The sequence below is a fragment of the Acanthochromis polyacanthus genome, chromosome 9, assembly GCF_021347895.1.
Source record: "Acanthochromis polyacanthus isolate Apoly-LR-REF ecotype Palm Island chromosome 9, KAUST_Apoly_ChrSc, whole genome shotgun sequence".
Lineage (NCBI taxonomy): Eukaryota > Metazoa > Chordata > Actinopteri > Pomacentridae > Acanthochromis > Acanthochromis polyacanthus.
Window position 1 is genome coordinate 7752687 of NC_067121.1, and position 17045 is coordinate 7769731.

Genomic DNA, 17045 nt, shown 5'->3' on the forward strand with positions numbered 1-17045 from the left:
GCTCAAATAATGTCCTGACCAATGACAGCAGCAGCAGGAGGAGGAGAAGGAGGAGGAAGGGCAGAGGCTCCACTGTGCACTTCTTCATAGTAGGTTTTCTACAAGGTCTTACTATTAGCAAGCAAATGCATACAAATAAAATGCATATGCTCACTTTAAAACCATCAGCCTGTCACCTTTATGTTTCCTGTGCTGGTCTGGACTGAATTAAAGGCTTTTTAATGAGTGATTTTAATTGAATTCAAGATAAGGACACGCATCTGACAAAATATAGACTCTGCATAAGGGCATCTTCAGAATTCAACTGTGTAAGTTTTGTTCACTCGTGTTGAATGTAGTTTCCTTTGGCTGCTGGTATGCGGTCAAACAAGTACAAGCTGCCAGGTGAAATTGTCATCGTCAACAATTCAGGTGTGACCAAACAAAATTAATGACAATTACTCATGAAGAACAGACCAGAGCTGGAACTGGCACCCAGGGCTCGGGGAAATGAGCATTTGACACAAACCAGTTGATAATTCTTTTAATTTAATTATGTTTCCCAGGTGCACAGTGTGAGTGTTTACCTGTACACTTAACAACGGTGTAGGTGTGTGCCTCCTCGTCCACTAATCTGTGTGTGTTGATATCCGACTCCTCTGGCTGCCACCAACTTACCAGACACACACTGCCTCTGGCTTTCTGTCACGCAGCAGAGACAGTCGTCTTCCAGGTCTGATCCTCCTGAGACCAAGTGCTCTAATTAACCACCACACACACACACACACACACACACACACACACACACACACACACACACACACACACACACACACACACACACACACACACACACACACACACACACACACACACACACACACACACACACACACACACACACACACACTCTCAGCCATGTCATGACTCCTCTGTGAAGCCTCCTGTGGTGCCTGAACACCATAATCACTGTAATAGTCGCTCAGCAGAGTTTATCTCCAGGATGTTCTTACAGCATATACAATGGGAAAAGAAGTATCTTAAGTCACAGATTTTTATAATATTTTTCTGCTTCATGGGACAATATGTGGAGTGATGTTTTTCTAGAGTTTGTGGATAGGAGCATGCTATCTGAATTGTTTGAGGCCAATACCAGGAGAGTTAGCAGTACTGTTTTTGTCTAGAATAAAAAGCAGCATGCCTCAACAATAAAACAACCAACTTTATATTGTGTAGGTGACCCTTGTGCGCTCTAAACTGCTCAGACCTGTTTTTGGCATCAACACAGAACATCTGGGGGTGTCCTGTGGTGTCTGGTGCTGCCAGTTTTTCCAGTGTGCCGCATTGTCCTGCTGGGGAAGAAGTGCCGTTGCCATGTGGTGGTGTGCTGTTTTATGGAATAGTGTTTAGGTGGGTGGGACGTATCAAAGTAACATCCACATCAGTGCCAAGACCCAAGGTTTCCCAGCAGAACACTGCATTGTAAGGAGATAAGAAATATTATTAACTACAGCTGTCAGTTATGATAGTAGCTGAAAGCTGTTTGGTTCACTGGGTTTAGATTTAATTCTGTGAAAAAGACACTGGATGATACACATCAATAACAGAGGAAACGAAAAGAGAAAATTTGCAATAAAACGCTATGACTTTCGGGCGCCCAAATAGCTCAACTGGTAGAGGAAGCAACCAATGAATGCAGCGCTCTGGGTTTAATTCCAGCTCACGGCCCTTTACTGAATGTCTTCTCCCTGCTTTACTGTCAAACAAAAACAAAAGAATACTACAACTCTGGAAGATAAAGAATGATTATTTCAGATTGGCTTCAGATAAACTTTGGAATCCCTTCTGTTGAGAGCACAGTATGAGGGAAGTTTTGAGCTACCAGGATGAAGAAAAGCACTGATTTCAAAAAAGAAAAAAATATTTCTTCAGTACTTGACTGTTATTTTAGGACTCCTTTCCTTTAGGGCTCAATTACACTTGCTGTAATTCAGCTCCATTCTAACTGAGGGTCAGTGACTCCTGTTTTCAGCTATTAGCAGCACTGTTTCTGTTGGCTGATCATCTGGAATTTACAGTAATTTTTCAACAGAAATGAACATTTATGACACCAGTGGCTGTCATAGTAGAACTTCCAACTTCACTTGGTCTCAGTTTCCTGGATTCCTTGTTGTAGAAAGTCTGAACTGACTACATTTCCATTCACCTTCTGTTGGATAGCAGACCTAGACATTGCAGTATTTAAAGAAGGACCAAAACAAATATATGTACCTACATCAGTACAGAGTCTTCCTATGTGCAGACCATAATGAAGGCTGTGCAGGGTTGAAGCACCAGACCTAGGAGCCAAGTGCAGCAGGTTGCATAACAAGTGCTAATTTGGTTAGCTGGAGCTGACAACGGCTGTAATTCTCCAGCACTATGACAGCAGAGCTGAGTTAGTGGGAGAGGTTGCATAGGCCTGCACTGGGATAATACAAGCTAATAGCATAACAAGCTTTTGCAGAACAAACGTGGACCATGGCCAGAGCTTATTGAAGTGTTCATCACTACCTTTTGGTGGCAGAGTGTTGTAGCTAACATGACAGACAGGAGGTTGTGCAGCGTTGTTGCAACAATTCATTTCAATACTTAATCACATCCATGTGTCACACTCACTTATCAGTTGTTTATAGATAAACTATGATCATATCACGTTATTAGGAAACTTCAGTCAGCTTCAGTCAACAGACATCTTTTCTTTTCCCCAGATGCAATCAAAGACCCTTTGAGGCCAACACAGCTTGGCTTGTTGTGTTCTGATTCAGCATCTCACATCTGTGGGGTCCACGCTGTGAGGCATCTGAGGATTAAGGACGGTTGTCAAAATAGAAGCTGTTCTTTGGCAAGAGACAGATGAATCTTTGAAAAACTCTTTCACACATGCATGTCTTTCTGTTAACCTGAAGGCAACCTGTTAACCTGCATGAACAAGCTGCCCACTTTTCTGTAAAAGTTACACGGACAGTCTTACTACGTCAAACCTCCTAACATTTCTGGATCTGATCTGCATACAGTCACATTAACCCTCCTGTTGTCCTTACAGCACCAAAAAATATTGTTCCCTCTGGAAAAAATCCAAAAAATTCAGCAAAAAATTCCCCAAAATTCTGAAAATTTTGGAAAATCTTCAGGAAGAAAATTCCCTAAGAGTTTCTTTTACAATTTTTTTAAATTCCCAAATTTGGCAAGGAATTAAAAAAAATTAAAAAAAATAAAAATTGTAAATATTTAAATAAAAATCTTCCAAAAAAATTCCTACAATATCTAAAGTGATTACATATATATATATATATCAGTAAAATTTAGAATATTTTCTTTAAGAACATTTAGAGAAAAGAAATCAGCCAAAATCCAGTGAAATTTGCTGGATTTTGTTTGATTTTTTTTTTCTCTCCAAATGTTCTTAAAGAAACATTTTTTCATACGTTTCTTTCTTTGCACCAAAAAATGTTCAAAAATGTCCCAAAATTGTTGAAAATGTGGAAGTTTTCACAGTGAAATACATATTTTTCTCCACATTTTCAAACTTTAAAACGGGTCACTTTGACCTGCAGGACGACACGAGAGTTAAGGCACGGGCTCGCACACTTAACAGTACTATGAAATATGTGACCTAATTAGAAAAAAAACTTCTAATATTTCAGCACCAATATTGGTCCAGTAACATCACAGAAAACAAAAAGCCCAGTTTATGTGCCGAAATCACGACACACCTTTCACACCCGGATAGAAAGAAATTTCATAATAATAAAACCAGACGCTAGCAGGAGTGGAGGCTCAGTTTGTGGAGGCTCAGTTTGTTGAGGCTCAGTTTGTGGAGGCTCAGTTTGTGGAGGCTCAGTTTGTGGAGGCTCAGTTTGTGGAGGCTCAGTTTGTGGAGGCTCAGTTTGTTGAGGCTCAGTTTGTTGCTTCCTGCTGTTTAATAGTATTTCCTCTAAGTTATTAAACACCTGCAGCATCAGACAGCAGCAGGATCCATGTGAGCGTCTTTTAAGCAAGAGAGTTGCATTTGTGCACGTGGAAAAACAGCGCCAGTAATTTAATTAAGCGCCTATAATTATAAATTATCAACCGTTTGGAGACAGGATCCGTCTGGGTCTGGATCTAATGGTAAATGACAGTGTGTACTTTTCTTCACTGCAGAGTAAAGTTCAATCACAGTCAAGTGTTGAGATAGTTTTTTTGTTTGTTTGGTTTTTTTTTTATTTCACTGTTGGTAAAGTAGCAGTTAGATTATCCGAGATCAGGGGTGGCAAAGATATGGACCAAAACCAGCCCACCAGAGGGTCGACGAAATTAACTGCAATTTTTCACTAGAAGTAACTGTCATTCCAAATTTGTCTACCGCATTGCCACAACTTTTACGTATTTTTTAATGTATACATTTTAGGCAGTTGCACTTATTTTTCTGAAGAAATTTCAGGTTCTTCATAATGTTTTGCAAAAAGATATTTCATTACATGTGAACATGATCAGAATGTCATTTTATTTGCACTGAAACAAAGGAAAACAAATGGAGCTGTAGTTATTTTTTGGGCTAGTGTGATTTGATTTTACAGGTCTGGCTTACATGAGATCAAATTGGACGACATGTGGCCCCTAAAATGAGTCTGACACCCCTGATCTAGATTATCAGAAATTCTAATAAACTAGTCTTTTAGTTATTTGCCCATTTGATTGGTTTGCTGCTGGTTTAATCTTGCTTATAGTTGCAGTTATGTATGACTTGAAGGACTGTCCAAAGTTGCATGAATGACAGATTTTGCGTGGCTCTCTCCTTCACTGTGGTGAGTCAATGAATGAAGGAAAAGGGACCGATGTCTGCATGACAGAATGCTTTCACTTTATCGGACTGATAAAGCAGCAGTGTTCCACATCTCATGTCTGAAAACGGCTTCATTGTCATTATTAAGGAGTCAGAATCAAATCTGAAGGTGAAGGGTGAAGGTGACTTTAGTCTAAACTTGAGGCGGACAGTCGATTGCAAAACAAAGCGTCAGTAATTTGTTGACATGATGGATGCTTTCTTTTATAATCATTTGTATTTGACTGATGCCACATTTTCATTAAAAATGACATCAATCATGATCAGCTTTGACAGAGCGTTTCATGCGTACGGCTAAAAACCCCGTGATTCTGCCCCGACATTATGAATGTGGTTGACTTGTGTTATGTGGCTCGTACTGTAAACCAGCTCAGATCTCGGCGTAGCTGTGGATGTCTGTGTTACCATAGAGCTGCTTAGTAACAGAAATTAATCACAGTCAGGAAGTAGGCCGTCTCTCTGTGTGGCTCTCATTGACTTTCTGTGGCTTGCTCTCACTCTTCCCCCTCTCTCTCTGTGTGTGTGTGTGTGTGTGTGTGTGTGTGTGTGTGTGTGTGTGTGTGTGTGTGTGTGTGTGTGTGTGTGTGTGTGTGTGTGTGTGTGTGTGTGTGTGTGTGTGTGTGTGTGTGTGTGTGTGTGTGTGTGTGTGTGTGTGTGTGTGTGTGTGTGTGTGTTTGCTTACCACAATGTCTAGCATGCAAATAATTAACAGTGAAACTCTCCTTTTGCTAACTACAAAATTAGTTCTCAAACACAGTTGCTGTGGCTCAGTGTGTGCACTGCAAAGTTGTTCTTTTCTCTTTTTTCAAGCCACACTATACCTAAGGGCTCTTTATTCATTATTTCCAAACAGCTTCCAGCAGTTTATTTGCATGTCCTGTACTTTACTTTGTGAAAACGCTGTTCCCAAAAGACTTGTCTTATGATGCGAACAAATTAATAGTCCAATTAGTGCAATCTGCATCCAGTCGGTAGAATCATTTCATTCTTTTAATTCCAGTGTTCTAGTCTGCAGAAGAAAGTTTTGACTCCTGACAAAATAGTGATCCAAAGAAAAAAAGACTGTCTTTTTCGCTGTTATGACTGATGAACCTTTTCAATGTTTGTGCCCCACATAAGTTTCAAGTTGGATCCCTGCCACCGAGTCTTACTGTCATTGTGAACAACATTTGTGCTTGCATGTGTGCTTGTGCAATTCACAAAGCAGTTGGGTAGAGATCAGCTGTCCATCCCACCCACACACACACACACACACACACACACACACACACACACACACACACACACACACACACACACACACACACACACACACACACACACACACACACACAGTGACACACGCTGACACACTCTGATGCACAGGCAAACTGACAAACGCACACATATGCAGCCATCTCAGCAGTGGCAGGTGCATGTTGGAGTGTTGTGTGGTTTGAGTGTGCCGTGTCCAACTGACTGAGAAGGCGTCTGCCGCACACATGCACGCAGTCGCACACCAACACACACACACACACACACACACACACACACACACACACACACACACACACACACACACACACACACACACACACACACACACACACACACACACACACACAGACACGCAGTAACAGTGCACACGCCAAGGAGAAGAGGCAGCAGATGTTTTGGATTTGACTGCTGACCAAAAAAACTAACTTCTTCTTTTTACTGCTTTTCATTTGGTGTTTTTGATTACAGTAACTCTTCCTACCCAAACACACACTGTCACACTGTCCTATTATATTAGCTTTTCAACTGTTTTGGTTTGGTAATGTTTTGTTTTTTTTGCAATAATTCATAAGGAATCACTGTTTGAACCTAAATTGTTATGAAACCAAGCATTTCCAACCTGCTTTTTTATTCTGTGCAGCGTTTTAGTGATTTCACTGTGGTGATTTCCTGCTCGACACTGAATCTGGTTAAACGTAATTGACAGTAACAGTCTAAAAATAAACGTAGTATCCTCTTCTAGTTTATCAGACTGCACAGTGGTCCTGATTAACCAGATTTCAATGTGCTCAAAAATGTCATTTACAATCAGTCTTGTGTTTTTATTACACATTTTTGTATGATAAGAAGAAAAAAGAGGTGGGAGAGGGGATGTGATTCACTGGAAAGAACAAGTGATGTGTAACATTTCCTGAAATCTTTTTTTTGTTGTTGACCAGATTACAAAAGATAACGTGGGACTGGACAGAGTTACTGACATCCAGTAAGCAGGTAGACTCCTCCAGTGTCTTTGCTCCGGGGCGCAGCAGCAGGACACGTGATCTGATGTTCGGACGTTTCAGTGGCAACAGCGCTCTAAAATGCATCCGTTAGAGATTTAAGTGGGTTTCAGCTGTTCAAATACAAAAAATAGGATGTTTGTAAATGTGAACCGGAGCCAGTGGGAACTCACTGAACCTGGATCAGCACCATACTGGTCCAGGTCAGGCTCACGGTGTGAAAAAGGCCTCTGAGTGCTCTGGACCGTCCTCCCAGGAAGGGTCATTGTCTGGGAAAAGCTGCAGGTTTTCTTGTTATTGTGGGCAAGGGTGAGATTCCCAGCCTGACGTGTGTGTGTGTGTGTGTGTGTGTGTGTGTGTGTGTGTGTGTGTGTGTGTGTGTGTGTGTGTGTGTGTGTGTGTGTGTGTGTGTGTGTGTGTGTGTGTGTGTGTGTGTGTGTGTGTGTGTGTGTCTGTGTGTCTGTGTGTGTGTGATGTTTAAGGCAAAATTCAGCTAAATAATTTTACACTGTGTAAACAAAGTGCTCATGCTTTCATACATCCGATCCTGGGTGTGGCCCCCATTTGGACCTGATGACAGATAGACTCCTGTGGTGCAGCGAGGTGATGCGACCCAGGAAATTCATCATTTACTTTATTTAGTGCTTGAATATGACCTCTAAATGCTGAAATGCATCCAGCGTTAATGGGAAAGTCCGGGAATTCTTCACATCAAAGTTCTCTCAGCAGCTTTGGGAAGTTACCTGAATTATCTCAGCTCGGGTGTTCGAGTTTTTAACAAAGACTGGATTTTGCTTTAGCTGACAGACCGCTATTAAACTGCACCACAGTGACTTAAGATCCAGTATTTTTTTGAGCTTGACACACTGGAAGGAGAAGTGTGGACATCTTGTCATCTTGTCAGTCCCCCAGTGTTTCAAAGGTGCAAAACCAAATCCCTCTTTATCATATTATTCATTATTCGTGTGTTATGTCTTACAGAGCAGACTGAATGATGTCCCAAGATAACTCTTTGTGGATGTTGTTGTGAAGTTTCGCATATGAGGTGAGTAAATCTTTAAATTATGACAGTTAATATTATAATATATTTTGTATTTGATGTCTCTAAAAACACATCTCTCTAGACTTTCATTCTTTTTTTGGCCTAAAATAAGTAAATGAGTTAATGTTCGATACAGATTCAGATACATTTTAATCATTTTGGAGATGTTTCAGTTCATTTCGGCCAGGTTCTGAATAGTTTCGGACAAAACATTTTAAGCAGCTTCTTGAACAAATTTAGACTAATTTTATTCATATTAGTCATTCTAGATACATTTTAAGTTAATTTTGACAGAATTGTTGTCATTTTGAGCAGTTTCTATAATTCTGTAATTTTGAAAAAAATGTTAAGTCATTTTCCAGAAGTTCCAAATAGTTATGAACAAATTTTTGTATTTTTTGTCATTTTGAGTTATCTTGTACAATAATTGAGTCATTTTGGAAAGGTTTAAATTAACTTTGTCCAGATTCTGAATAGTGTTGGGCAAAATTTTGACATTTTAAGCAATTTTTTTAAAATAATTTTGGACTACTAGTAAAATAGTTCACAGGCCCCCTCTAAAGTTACTGTGAAAAATTTATTCCACATTTGTGATGGGAAAAACATATATCGACAGGTTTGAAATTTCAAGTCTCTGTTTTTGAACAATAATATGACATGAAACATTTACATGACAGCTTCAATAGTAGTATGAAATACAAAGCTTCTTCCTTCACAGGAGTCATCAGCCTGTTAGAGCTTGAAGTTAGTTATAAGTCCAAAAGAAAAGATAATAATGAGGGAAAACAAAGAAGAGGTGGGGTTATGAGAACTTTAGAACCAAAAAGGAACACTGTTGGATCGAAGGTTGAGAAACGCTGCCTCAGTTTATACAACAGAACAGTGAAACTGGTTCCCTGAAACTGCAACAAGCTGATAAAGCAAACAGGGACATCCTGACATGACAACACGGAAAGTGAAAGCAGAGAAAGATGTGTGTGTTTAAGTGAGAGAGACGGTTAATTTTGTCTATTTGTGTGCTTTTCCCAGTGCTGTGTGTGCGAGTGTGTCTGGGTTAGCAGTTTGTGTACGAAGCACAGCTGCTTCCACCAGCACTTAGAGCTTCAGTCATTTGTAAAATTACCTTTTTCCCTCTCCGTCTCTTTCACTCTCGCTCATTTCACTCGTGTTTTCTGCCATCTTGCTTTGTGTGGGTCGCAAACCAGGAAAGATCCTCATTATGCAAGCGATGAATGTACAATAATGGTCGTTCTCCGTCACATGCTGCTTTCTGACACTGTTTAGTTTTGTTTTGAAACTTAGCAGACCTGGGAAAAGGTTGGGAAAACTGCTTTGAAACTGCCATGTAAATTATTTATATTTTTTATTCACCACAAATACAGGAAATGTTCAGGCGTCCACACGCCTTTGTGTATCTTATGCTTATATGCACAAATTGTTATCTTTATTATTGAGATTAGATGGAACTTTATGAATCAAAACTCTTTTCCCAGATTTTGCTCTTTAAACATAAAATGATGTAATGTATTAAATGCAGTGCCCAGAAAAAAAGCAGCAAGATATAACACCGTTAAAAGTTTGGAGTCACTCAGAAATGTCCTTGTTTTTTTTTTTTTTTAAAGAAAAGCAGTTTTTTTTTAGAATGAAGATAACACTAAATGAATTAGAAATCCAGTGTAGACATTCTTAATGTGGTAAATGACTGTTCTATCTGGAAACATCTGATTCTTAATGGAATATCTCCATAGGGCTAATGCTACATTGTGTTAGCTAATGGTGTTGAAAGGCTCATGGATGATTAGAAAGCCCATGTGTTACTATGTTAGCACATGAATAAAAGTGTGTTTTCATATAGAACATGAAATTGTGTGGGTGAGCCCAAACTTTTGAACGGTAGCATAAGTACAATACGTTACTGAAAATACAATAAGTTACTAGAATAGAAAAGTAAGAGGTAATGCTGGCAGTAATATTAAGGTAGCACAGTCATACCGCACCTTATAATGAAATGTTGCCCCTGGAAATTGAAATATCACACATTCCAATAACAGGTTGTGCATGTAATTAAAATATTGTACATGAAAATGTAATTTTAAACAGGCCATTATTGATATTTTACCACTTTACATGTCATTTTTACAACTTGCAGGTGTGAAGCTGGAAATAAATCTGTGCATTTTCCTGAGATTTTTAGTGCTTTTATCTCCAATATTTAGTTTATTGATCAATATCTGTGTAAAAAATGGCATGAAACGATCCTCATTCAGCACCTGGAGAGGCTGTGTGAGTGGTTTTTTTCTAGACATGGGCTAATAGGAGGGAGGAGTGTGTGTGTGTGTGTGTGTGTGTGTGTGTGTTGTGGGAGGAGACAGGGAGGAGTGTGTGTCTACGTGATGGGGGGAGGGGAAAGAGAGAGGGAGGATTTGTGGCATGTAGTTTGTCAGCTGTCATTAAACGCAGATGACACACACACACACACACACACACACATACACACACACACACACAGGAGTAATCTCACAGAGAGGAGAGGGGAAATACAAAACCAGCGTTAGTGTTGAGTGTGTATGTGTGTGTGCGTGTTGGCAGCGCGTGTGGTGTGAAAACCAGTGCGTCCGTCCGGCCGGCCAGCATGGGATGTTTAGCCGGCTCTGGACTGGTTATGGACTGGTTTAACCAAAGCAAAGGTAAGAGACTGACTGCTCTGTTCCACCCTGGCAGCAGATTTAAAGGCACCGCTGTTTTTAAATTAACTGTAAAGTGAGTTGGTAGCACAATAATCCTTTATTTTTTTTGCTTGTATTTAAACTGCCAGTGTTATAAATTACAGAAGTGATGTAAACAAACCTTTAACTGCCATACTGAACATTTATAACTAACATTTCTGTGTTGAAGCACTTGTCAGTCATTTTGGGAATCATAAAGAGGGTTTTTACTGGAGATAGTCGAGCTGCTGTTTTGTTGAATTATTAATTTCTATGAGAATATGTTCACTTTCTTTGGCTCTTATTAGTTTTGTAGATTATTTAATAGTGCTACAACCACAAGATGATCTAATAATTCTCCTCATCTGCTGAATAATGTGTGTTGATTACCAAACAGTGATGAGTTTGATGCTCATAGTAGGCGCAACTGTCTTAGTCAGACTTGGACTTTGAGCTGTCATGTATTGTTGTTGTGGTTTTGACACTGTGTGTGTGTGTGTGTGTGTTGCGATGGGAGTGGTTATGTATGACTGGTCACATGCACTCGGAGTGCACAGTCAGCAGGCCCGGAGCTGCTCTGTCACCTGAGGTCTAACCAGCCAACTGTTTACTCAGTTCACTGTGCTTCAATAACAACTGTTGTTAAAAGTCATCCAGAGAGCAGCAGGTTGGCTGTTGGTACGGCGAGCACGTTGACAGAAATATTCACAGGTTTATTAAGTCAGCCAGTGAAAGCAGAGTTTCATAATGATGAGTTTTGAAAAAGCTGAAGAACTTCTGATAGCCGGTTAGCATAAGGATAGTCTTTAATATCCACACAGCAACTCAATGTTTCATGAAGTTCCTGAGCAGCAACTATATGTAAATTTTCACAGATCTACTGCAGATAAGTCAGTGATCTGAAGGTGGACTGTGGTCTCCAAGCCAGTAGAACAATGGAACACTTCTGAAGCGTCTCCAAGTATTTTTGGTTTCGTTTTGTGCTGCCCTCGTGTGACTCACCGGTTAATTCCTCTCCTCATATCAGATATTACTGCTTGTAGGTTATTCAACTTATCTGATTATTACAGAACATGATTTAATTCATCATTGCAAAAGGAATTTCTCTTTACAGCATCAGTGCACAGAGCGTTTGCTTGCGAATTTAGTTTTCTGGGTATACCTTACTGTTCAAAAGACAATTTCATGTTTTTCATGAAAACTCACACTTTTATTCATGTGCTAACATAATTGCACAAGGGTTTTCTAATCATCATTTAGCTTTTCGACACCATTATCTAACACAATGTAGCATTAGAACACAGGAGTGATGGTTGCTAGAAATGTTCCTCTGTACCCCTATGGAGATATTCCATTAAAAATCAGCCGTTTCCAGCTAGATTAGTCATTTACCACATTGACAATATCTAGACTGGATTTCTGATTCATTTAATGCTATCTTCATTGAAAAAGAAAATGCTTTTCTTTCAAAAATAAAGACATTTGTAAGTGACCCCAAACTTTTGAAAGGCAGTGTGAGTCATACATCACAATATCAAAAAGAACACAGAACCATCTTTGTTTATTTTCACTTGTATTGGAACACACACACATTAACAGAAATACAGTGAGTAATACATGTTTGGCCCTGTGTTGTGAAATAACTGTGAAACTTGAGCTGAGAGGACCTAGAAATCATGCTCATGAGCTTCAGATTTGGCCGTTGTTTGTGTATGTAGCGCTGCGCTTCGGCTGCTTCACGGGCCATGACGAGAGAGCAAGTGTCACTGACAATAAACAAAGCCTCCCTCGCCCTCTTTCCGTCTCCACAGGCTTCACTCTGATATCCTGTGTGTGTGTGTTTTCTTGCATGCATGATGTATAATTCTGCACAGTCAAAGGTCTGATTTGATACACCAATGCTGTACTCTGCTGTGCTGTGGTGTAAAAGGTGGTTCAGCTGATTGAGGTGTTATTCTGATAAATCTTACCTTTTTTTGGGTGAAAGTGATCAGTAGTAATACAAAATAGTATCTAGTGTGTGTGTGTGTGTGTGTGTGTGTGTGTGTGTGTGTGTGTGTGTGTGTGTGTGTGTGTGTGTGTGTGTGTGTGTGTGTGTGTGTGTGTGTGTGTGTGTGTGTGTGTGTGTGTGTGTGTGTGTGTGTGTGTGTGTGTGTGTGTGTGTGTGTGTGTGTGTGTGTGTGTGTGTGTGTTTTATTTTTAAATTGGCCATTGTGTGTCTGTATAGAAGAGTATTGGTTTTGTGTGTGTCTTGGTGTGCCTGCGCATTAGTGCGTGTGTACACTCACAATTGAGTTAGCATCCGGGCAGGCATGTTCAGTGGTATTGATTCCAGTCTATAATCGATCAGGCTCTCACATTACATGAAGCTGCACATGCAGAGTAATGAGCAGCTGCTGGCTGAGTTATTACGAGTCATTTGTTTGATTGTGCCTCCATGTTTTTGATGCTGTGGTCCTTAACTTAGCCTTGTGATAGAAGAGTTTCCTCTTTTGTCAGACATGGGGTAAAGTGGATATAGAAGATGGATGGATGATATTTGGATCCTCCCTCCTCTGGTGTTTCTGCACCGCTCTTGCCTCAGATCACATTTCAATCAAACAGCTGATTTTTTTTTCTTGGTACAGTTGATTATTTTGGATGTGCTGCTCGTCCTTTGTTGTCTTTCAAGCTCCATAGGAAATATATAGACAGTGGATAGCAAATTATGTCGGCCTTGTTCACATTAATGCAGATATTTTGCAAAATAGACATTTGCCTGCGCTGCGTAGTGGTTAGCACTTTCGCATTTCAGCAAGAAGATTCCGGTTCAAATGGGCCTGGGATCTTTCTGCATGGAGTTTGCATGTTCTCCCTGAGCATGCATGGGTTTTCTTCCTCCGGCTTCCTCCCACAGTCCAAAAATATGCTGAGGCTAATTGATGACTCTAAATTGCCCGTAGGTGTGCATGTGAGTGTGATTGTTTGTCTGTATAAGTAGCCCTGTGACAGACTGGCGACCTGTCCAGGGTGTCCCCTGCCTTCACCCGAGTCAGCTGGGATAGACTCCAGCACCCCCCGTGACCCTATTGAGGATAAAGCGGTGTATAGAGAATGGATGGATGGATGGATGGACATTTACCTCAACATTTCTAACAGGATCTACCAGGAATTGTTTCTTTGCAAACACCTTTTAAAGTGAAGCTCCACAATCATGAATATACAGTGCCTTGTGAAAGTATTCGGCCCCCTTGAACTTTTCAACCTTTCGCCACATTTCAGGCTTCAAACATAAAGATATAAAATTTTAATTTTTTGTCAAGAATCAACAACAATTGGGACACAATCGTGAAGTGGAACGAAATTTATTGGATATTTTATACTTTTTTAACAAATAAAAAACTGAAAAGTGGGGTGTGCAATATTATTCGGCCCCTTTACTTTCAGTGCAGCAAACTCACTCCAGAAGTTCAGTGAGGATCTCTGAATGATCCAATGTTTTCCTAAATGACTGATGATAAATAGAATCCACCTGTGTGTAATCAAGTCTCCGTATAAATGCACCTGCTCTGTGATAGTCTCAGGGTTCTGTTTAAAGTGCAGAGAGCATCATGAAGACCAAGGAACACACCAGGCAGGTCCGAGATACTGTTGTGGAGAAGTTTAAAGCCGGATTTGGATACAAAAAGATTTCCCAAGCTTTAAACATCTCAAGGAGCACTGTGCAAGCAATCATATTGAAATGGAAGGAGTATCAGACCACTGCAAATCTACCAAGACCCGGCCGTCCCTCTAAACTTTCACCTCGAACAAGGAGAAGACTGATCAGAGATGCAGCCAAGAGGCCCATGATCACTCTGGATGAACTGCAGAGATCTACAGCTGAGGTGGGAGAGTCTGTCCATAGGACAATGATCAGTCGTACACTGCACAAATCTGGCCTTTATGGAAGAGTGGCAAGAAGAAAGCCATTTCTCAAAGATATCCATAAAAAGTCTGGTTCGAAGTTTGCCACAAGCCACCTGGGAGATACACCAAACATGTGGAAGAAGGTGCTCTGGTCAGATGAAACCAAAATCCAACTTTTTGGCCACAATGCAAAACGATATGTTCGGCGTAAAAGCAACACAGCTCATCACCCTGAACACACCATCCCCACTGTCAAACATGGTGGTGGCAGCCTCATGTTTTGGGCCTGCTTTTCTTCAGCAGGGACAGGGAAGATGGTTAAAATTGATGGGAAGATGAATGGAGCCAAATACAGGACCATTCTGGAAGAAAACCTGTTGGAGTCTGCAAAAGACCTGAGACTGGGACGGAGATTTATCTTCCAACAGGACAATGATCCAAAACATAAAGCCAAATCTACAATGGAATGGTTCACAAATAAACGTATCCAGGTGTTAGAATGGCCAAGTCAAAGTCCAGACCTGAATCCAATCCAGAATCTGTGGGCAGAGCTGAAGACTGCTGTTCACAAATGCTCTCCATCCAACCTCACTGAGCTCGAGCTGTTTTGCAAAGAAAAATGAGCAAGAATTTCAGTCTCTCGATGTGCAAAACTGATAGAGACATACCCCAAGCGACTTGCAGCTGTAATTGCAGCAAAAGGTGGCGCTACAAAGTATTAATGCAAGGGGGCCGAATAATATCACGCCCCACTTTTCAGGTTTTTATTTGTTGAAAAGGTTTAAAATATCCAATAAATTTCGTTCCACTTCACGATTGTGTCCCACTTGTTGTTGATTCTTGACAAAAAATTAAAATTTTATATCTTTGTGTTTGAAGCCTGAAATGTGGCGAAAGGTTGAAAAGTTCAAGGGGGCCGAATACTTTCACAAGGCACTGTATGTCTGTTCAACAGCAGCTTGCCAAAGCCTCTGCATCTGCTGTGCCCAGTATTACTAAGTTTGCAGCATCCACAGGTTAAAGCCCACAAATCAATGCTATGAAATGATGATCTTCTATTATAGTTGATGTAGTGTTGATGTTGTATTGTTGCTTATTGGAGTAGTTTGTGTTGTTTTTGTGTTCTTGTGTGTCTGCAGATATTCTGCAAAACACTGGTCATGTGTATAGAATTTTTTTTTAAACTTTTTTAAACCAAAAGGGAAGACGTCTGTCTGTAAAAATGTCTGTGTTAATGGACCAGGCCTTATTATTGGACTTTATAAAGCAAAATTCAAACTCAAACTGTCATTTCTAATGATTAGTGACAATAATGCGTGTCTCGTTTTTGTGATGATGTTGCCACTAACATGAAAAGGTAAGAGAAAGTAGACATTCCTATTTGAATACGAAGGTGACACTAAATCAGTCAGTTAGCCAGATCTGTTCAGACATAGAAGGTTGTGGTGGGGGTTGCTGCAACCAGAACAATCGTTGAAGTGGGTCAATTTGTACAGCTTGCATTTTATGGGGGTTCGCTTCTCAGCACACAGAAAGGCGTTTGCTTTCCATTTCAGCACACCAGTGTCAGGTGTCTCTGGAAACTTTGTCAATTCAGTAATAACAAAAAAGGGTTTGGGCTGCCAGGTAGTGAGGCAGGGTGACTGTTTTGTTCTCAAAATGAGCAAATTTTAGATGAGCAAAAGTGGTTGACTACTTCAGAAAATTGACTGTCCTTTAATAAGGACTGTCAGGATGGGCTTGCACTGTGGTCAGTCACTTTTGCATACTCCGTGAGAGCGACGGTTTTGCATGAAATTTGGAAAGACCAAACTGTAAAAGCTGGATGGAATCAGAATGGAGATGCGCAGCGACAACGCTTCTGAGCAAAGGAATCTAAGCGAGTTCAAGGACTTTCAGGGTGATTTAGTACTCCAAGAAGTTTCGTGGGCGTTCTAGGACTCATGCTGAACAAGATGAGAATTTGCAACAATAAAACAGGAAAGTTTCAGAAGGATTCAGTACTTGGAACTCTTGTTTATAAGAGGAAACTTAGTTTCATGGATCTAACCAGTGTTTGTATTCATTGACTTGGTTTGCGCACAACTTGGACTTATCAATACCTGAATAGTCACCGTTGTAGTCCTAAACTTAAAACTGCTGCCTGAAGTATTTTAGCCTTCATACTCGGAGTTCATTGGGGTCTCTGATGGTATTACGTTTGTTTTAATGTTAGCCATACTGGAAGATTCAGTTTAATCTCTACCTAAAGGCTTGATATAAGCATGTAATGAAACAGCTAATTGGAAATAATCTTTTTTTTTGAAGAC

At 40.3% G+C, this 17045-nt stretch overlaps 1 protein-coding gene across 2 annotated transcripts in view; it reads left to right on the top strand.

Annotated features, from left to right (window-relative positions):
- LOC110963794 (nuclear receptor coactivator 2-like) overlaps positions 1-17045 on the top strand; it is a 69430-nt gene that overhangs the window by 4059 nt on the left and 48326 nt on the right. For both annotated transcript variants that reach the window (XM_051952976.1, XM_022212289.2), the window contains exon 2: positions 8083-8146. The gene's annotated coding sequence lies outside the window, so the exon portion shown is untranslated. The remainder of the gene's footprint in view (positions 1-8082; positions 8147-17045) is intronic.